The sequence below is a fragment of the Arachis hypogaea genome, chromosome 7 (genome assembly GCF_003086295.3).
Source record: "Arachis hypogaea cultivar Tifrunner chromosome 7, arahy.Tifrunner.gnm2.J5K5, whole genome shotgun sequence".
Classification (NCBI taxonomy): Eukaryota; Viridiplantae; Streptophyta; class Magnoliopsida; order Fabales; family Fabaceae; genus Arachis; species Arachis hypogaea.
The window spans coordinates 69138997-69144926 of record NC_092042.1 but is presented as its reverse complement, the minus strand read 5'-3'; the positions used below and the strand labels follow the sequence as shown (position 1 = coordinate 69144926).

The following is a 5930-nucleotide window of genomic DNA, read 5'->3' as shown; positions in this document are numbered from 1 at the left end:
TGTTGAAGTCTGGCTGGCTGAGAAGCCATGTCTAATCTCATTGGACCGAGGTTTCAACTTATCATCACAAGAGCTTGTTGATTTTTATCAATCTTGCTTTTGGAGCAGTGATCTGCTAAGGCTTGGCTGGCCATTGGCCATGTCTAGTGTTTTGGACCGAAGCTTTCTTTGAAAGCTTGGCTGGCTGTGAAGCCATGTCTAATTCCTGGACCAGAGTCTTAGACTAGCATTGCACTGATTCCTGGAATTCTCATTAAGAATTTTGATACCTTTTTCCACTTAATTTTCGAAAAACACAAAAAAAAAATAAAAAAAAACCATAAAATCCAAAAATTTCTTGTTTGAGTCTAGTGTCTCATCTTAAGTTTGGTGTCAACTGCATGCATTCATTCATATGTCTTAAGGATCTTCAAGTAACTCTTGATGATTTCGTGCTCTGATCTTTGAATTCTATTGACTTGAGTGTTTTGTGTGTCTCATATGCATTTTCATTCTGTTAGTGTCAGTAGTATACAAACTGCTAAGTTTGGTGTCTTGCATGCATTGTTATTTAATCTTAGTTGCATTTTGATTATTCTTCATTATTAAAAATCCAAAAATATTTTTAATTTGTGTCTTCTCAAGTCAATGATACAGAGAATTGAAGATTCAGAACATACAGCAGAGGAATTACACAGAAAAAGCTGGGCGTTCAAAACGCCCAGTGAAGAAGGACAGACTGGCGTTTAAACGCTAGCCAGGGTACCTGGTTGGGCGTTTAACGCCCAAAAAGGTATAGTTTTGGGCGTTAAACGCCAGAATGTGCACCATTCTGGGCGTTTAACGCCAGGATGGCACAAGGAGGAAGATTCTGTTTTTCAATGCAATTTTTTTCAGTTTTCAAAGTTTTTCAAAAACAAATCTTTTTCAAATCATATCTTTTCAATCAAATCTCTTTCAAAATCAATTTCTTTCCATTTTCAAAGACACTTACTATCAATTAATGATTTGATTCAACATTTCAAGTATACTGCCTTTTCTGTTGAGAAAGGTTTAATGTTTGAATCATATCTTTTCTTGTTAGTCAAGTTTTTAATTTTCAAAATCAAATCTTTTTAAATGTTTTTCAAATCATATCTTCTCAATCACATTTTTTTTAAACCAATCATATCTTCTTAACCACATTTTTTCAAAATAATTTTCAATCAAATCTTTTTGATTTCTAATTTCAAAATCTTTTTCAAAAATCACTTTACTTCTTTCCCACTTTCATTTTCGAAAATTAAGTAATGTTTTTCAAAAATGTTTTCAAAATTTTTTACTTAATTTTCGAAAATCACTTCCCTTCTTCTCATATCCTTCTATTTATGGACTAACACTATCCCTTAATGCAAAAGTCGAACTCCATCTCCTTTGATAAGTTCGAATTTTCTACTTCTGTCTTCTACTCTTCTTTTCCTCTGACACCTAAAGGAATCTCTATACTGTGACATAGAGGATTCCACATTTTCTTATTCTCTTCTCTCTCATATGAGCAGGAGCAAAGACAAAGGGCATTCTTGTTGAGGCTGATCCTGAACCTGAAAGGACCTTGAAGAGAAAGCTAAGAGAAACCAAAGCACAACTCTCTTTAGAGGACCTGACCGAATTCTTCAAAGAAGAAGAACACATGGCAGCCGAAAACAACAATGCCAACAATGCAAGGAAGGTGCTGGGTGACTTTACTGCACCTACTCCCGATTTCTATGGGAGAAGCATCTCTATCCCTGCCATTGGAGCAAACAACTTTGAGCTTAAGCCTCAATTAGTTTCTCTAATGCAACAGAATTGCAAGTTTCATGGACTTCCACTGGAAGATCCTCATCAGTTTTTGGCTGAGTTCTTGCAAATCTGTGACACTGTTAAGACTAATGGGGTTGACCCTGAGGTCTACAGACTTATGCTATTCCCTTTTGCTGTAAGAGACAGAGCTAGAACATGGTTGGACTCACAACCTAAAGAAAGCCTGGACTCTTGGGAAAAGCTAGTCAATGCCTTCTTGGCAAAGTTCTTTCCACCTCAAAAATTGAGTAAGCTTAGAGTGGAAGTCCAAACCTTCAGACAGAAGGAAGGAGAATCCCTCTATGAAGCTTGGGAAAGATACAAACAATTAATCAGAAAGTGTCCTTCTGATATGCTTTCTGAATGGAGCATCATAGGTATTTTCTATGATGGTCTCTCTGAACTATCCAAGATGTCTTTGGATAGCTCTGCTGGAGGATCTCTTCATTTGAAGAAGACGCCTACAGAAGCTCAAGAGCTGATTGAAATGGTTGCAAATAACCAATTCATGTACACTTCTGAAAGAAATCCTGTGAACAATGGGACTAGTCAGAAGAAAGGAGTTCTTGAGATTGACACTCTGAATGCCATATTGGCTCAGAATAAAATATTGACTCAACAAGTCAATATGATTTTTCAAAGTCTGTCTGGAATGCAAAATGCACCAAGCAGTACTAAGGAGGCTTCATCTGAGGAAGAAGCTTATGATCTTGAGAACCCTTCAATGGAAGAGGTGAATTACATGGGAGAACCCTATGGAAACACCTATAATCCTTCATGGAGAAATCATCCAAATTTTTCATGGAAGGATCAACAGAGACCCCAACAAGGTTTCAACAACAATAATGGTGGAAGAAACAGGTTTAGCAATAACAAGCCTTTTCCATCATCTTCTCAGCAACAGACAGAGAGTTCTAAGCAGAATACCTCTGACTTAGCAACCATGGTCTCTGATCTGATCAAAACCACTCAAAGTTTCATGACTGAAACAAGGTCCTCCATTAGAAATTTGGAGGCACAAGTGGGTCAGCTGAGCAAGAAAATTACTGAACTCCCTCCTAGTACTCTTCCAAGCAATACAGAAGAAAATCCAAAAGGAGAGTGCAAGGCCATCAACATGGCCGAATTTGGAGAGGAGGAAGAGGCAGTGAACGCCACTGAGGAAGGCCTCACTGGGCGTCCACTGGCCTCCAATGAGTTCCCCAATGAGGAACCATGGGAATCTGAGGCTCAAACTGAGACCATAGAGATTCCATTGGACTTACTTCTGCCATTCATGAGCTCTGATGAGTATTCTTCCTCTGAAGAGGATGAGTATGTCACTGAGGAGCAAGTTGCTAAATACCTTGGAGCAATCATGAAGCTGAATGACAAGTTATTTGGAAATGAGACTTGGGAGGATGAACCCCCTTTGCTCACCAAGGAACTGGATAACTTGTCTAGGCAGAAACTGCCTCAAAAGAGACAGGATCCTGGGAAGTTTTCAATACCTTGTACCATAGGCACCATGACCTTCAAGAAGGCCTTGTGTGACTTAGGGTCAAGTGTAAACCTCATGCCTCTCTCTGTAATGGAGAAGCTAGGGATCTCTGAGGTACAAGCTGCAAAAATCTCACTGGAGATGGCAGACAACTCAAGAAAACAAGCCCATGGACTTGTAGAGGATGTTCTGGTTAAGGTTGAAGACCATTACATCCCTACTGATTTCATAGTCCTAGAGACTGGGAAGTGTATGGATGAATCCATCATCCTTGGCAGACCCTTCCTAGCCACAACAAAGGCTGTGATTGATGTTGATAGAGGAGAGTTGATCATTCAAGTGAATGAAGAATCCTTGGTGTTTAAGGCTCAAGGATATCCCTCTGTCATCATGGAGAGGAAGCATGAAGAGCTTCTCTCAAAAGCAGAGACAAACAGAGCCCCCACAGTCAAACTTTAAGTTTGGTGTTGGGAGGCCACAACCAAACTCTAAGTTTGGTGTTGAACCCCCACATTCAAACTCTAAGTTTGGTGTTGGGAGGTTCCAACATTGCTCTGAGTATTTCTGAGGCTCCATGAGAGCCCACTGTCAAGCTACTGACATTAAAGAAGCGCTTGTTGGGAGGCAACCCAATGTTTTATAATTATCTATTTTTCTTTTGTTATTTTATCTTTTTTGTAGGTTGATGATCATGAGAAGTCATAAAATCCATGAAAAAAGCAAAAACAGAATGAAAAACAGGAAGAAAAACAGCACACCCTGGAGGACGCACCCACTGGCGTTTAAACGCCAGTGAGGTTAGCTGTTGGGCGTTTAACGCCCAGTCTGGCACCATTCTGGGCGTTTAACGCCAGAAAGGGGCACCAGACTGGCGTTAAACGCCATAAATGGGCAAGAAGCTGGCGTTAAACGCCAGAAATGGGCACCAGCCCGGCGTTTAACGCCAGAAATGGCTAAAAACGTGTTTTTTCTTGCCATTTGGTGCAGTGATGACTTTTCCTTGACACCTCAGGATCTGTGGACCCCACAGGATCCCCACCTACCCTACCACTCTCTCTCTTCTTCACCCATTCACCAATCACCTCAACACCTCTTCCCCAAAAACCCCTCACCTATCAAATCCCTACTTTCTCTTCACCACTCACATCCATCCTTCATAAAACCCCACCTACCTCACCATTCAAATTCAAACCACTTTCCCACCCAAACCCACCCTCAAATGGCCGAACCCTATCCTTCCCCTTCTTCTATATATACCCTCCTTCACTCCTTCATTTTCACACAACATACACCCCACTTCTCCCCTTCTTGGCCGAAAACAAAAGCCATTCCCTTTCCCCTCATTTCTTCTTCTTCTACTCTCTTCTTTCTTCTTTTGCTCGAGGACGAGCAAACATTTTAAGTTTGGTGTGGTAAAAGCATTGCTTTTTGTTTTTCCATAACCATTTATGGCATCCAAGGCCAGAGAAACCTCTAGAAAGAGGAAAGGGAAGGCAAAAGCTTCCACCTCCGAGTCATGGGAGATAGAAAGATTTATCTCAAGGGTGCATCAAGACCACTTCTATGAAGTTGTGACCTTGAAGAAGGTGATCCCCGAGGTCCCTTTTTCACTCAAAAAGGGTGAATATCCGGAGATCCGACATGAGATCCGAAGAAGAGGTTGGGAAGTTCTTACCAACCCCATTCAACAAGTCGGAATCTTGATGGTTCAAGAGTTCTATGCTAATGCATGGATCACCAAGAACCATGACCAAAGTGTGAACCCGAATCCAAAGAATTATTTTACTATGGTTCGGGGGAAATACTTGGATTTTAGTCCGGAAAGTGTAAGGTTGGCATTCAATTTGCCCATGATGCAAGGAAATGAACACCCTTACACTAGAAGGGTCAACTTTGATCAAAGGTTGGACCAAGTCCTCACAATCATATGTGAAGAGGGCGCCCAATGGAAGAGAGATTCAAGAGGGAAGCCGGTTCAATTGAGAAGGCATGACCTCAAACCCGTGGCTAGAGGATGGTTAGAGTTTATTCAACGCTCAATCATTCCCACTAGCAACCGGTCCGAAGTTACTATAGACCGGGCTATCATGATCCATAGCATCATGATTGGAGAAGAAATAGAAGTTCATGAGGTCATAGCTCAAGAACTCTATAAGGTGGCGGACAAGTCCTCTACCTTGGCAAGATTAGCCTTTCCTCATCTCATTTGTCACCTCTGTTATTCAGTTGGAGTTGACATAGAAGGAGACATCCCCATTGATGAGGACAAGCCCATCACTAAGAAGAGGATGGAGCACACAAGAGACCCCACTCATCATGAGATCCCTGAGATTCCTCAAGGGATGCACTTTCCTCCACAAAACTATTGGGAGCAACTAAACACCTCCCTAGGAGAATTGAGTTCCAACATGGGACAACTAAGGGTGGAGCACCAAGAACACTCCATCATCCTCCATGAAATTAGAGAAGATCAAAGAATCATGAGGGAGGAACAACAAAGACAAGGAAGAGACATTGAGGAGCTCAAGCACTCCATAGGATCTTCAAGAGGAAGAAAGAGCCGCCATCACTAAGGTGGACCCGTTCTTTAATTTCCTTGTTCTTTATTCTTCTGTTTTTTTTCGAATTTTTTGTGCTTATGTTTATCCGT

The 5930-nt window shown here is 41.2% G+C and overlaps 1 non-coding gene across 1 annotated transcript; it reads right to left on the bottom strand.

Moving 5' to 3' along the window:
- Positions 1-2050: 2050 nt before the first annotated feature.
- On the bottom strand, positions 2051-2158 carry LOC112704497 (small nucleolar RNA R71). The gene has a single exon (XR_003155121.1). It is a non-coding gene; the product is annotated as a small nucleolar RNA R71 (small nucleolar RNA).
- Between the last annotated feature and the right edge of the window lie 3772 nt (positions 2159-5930).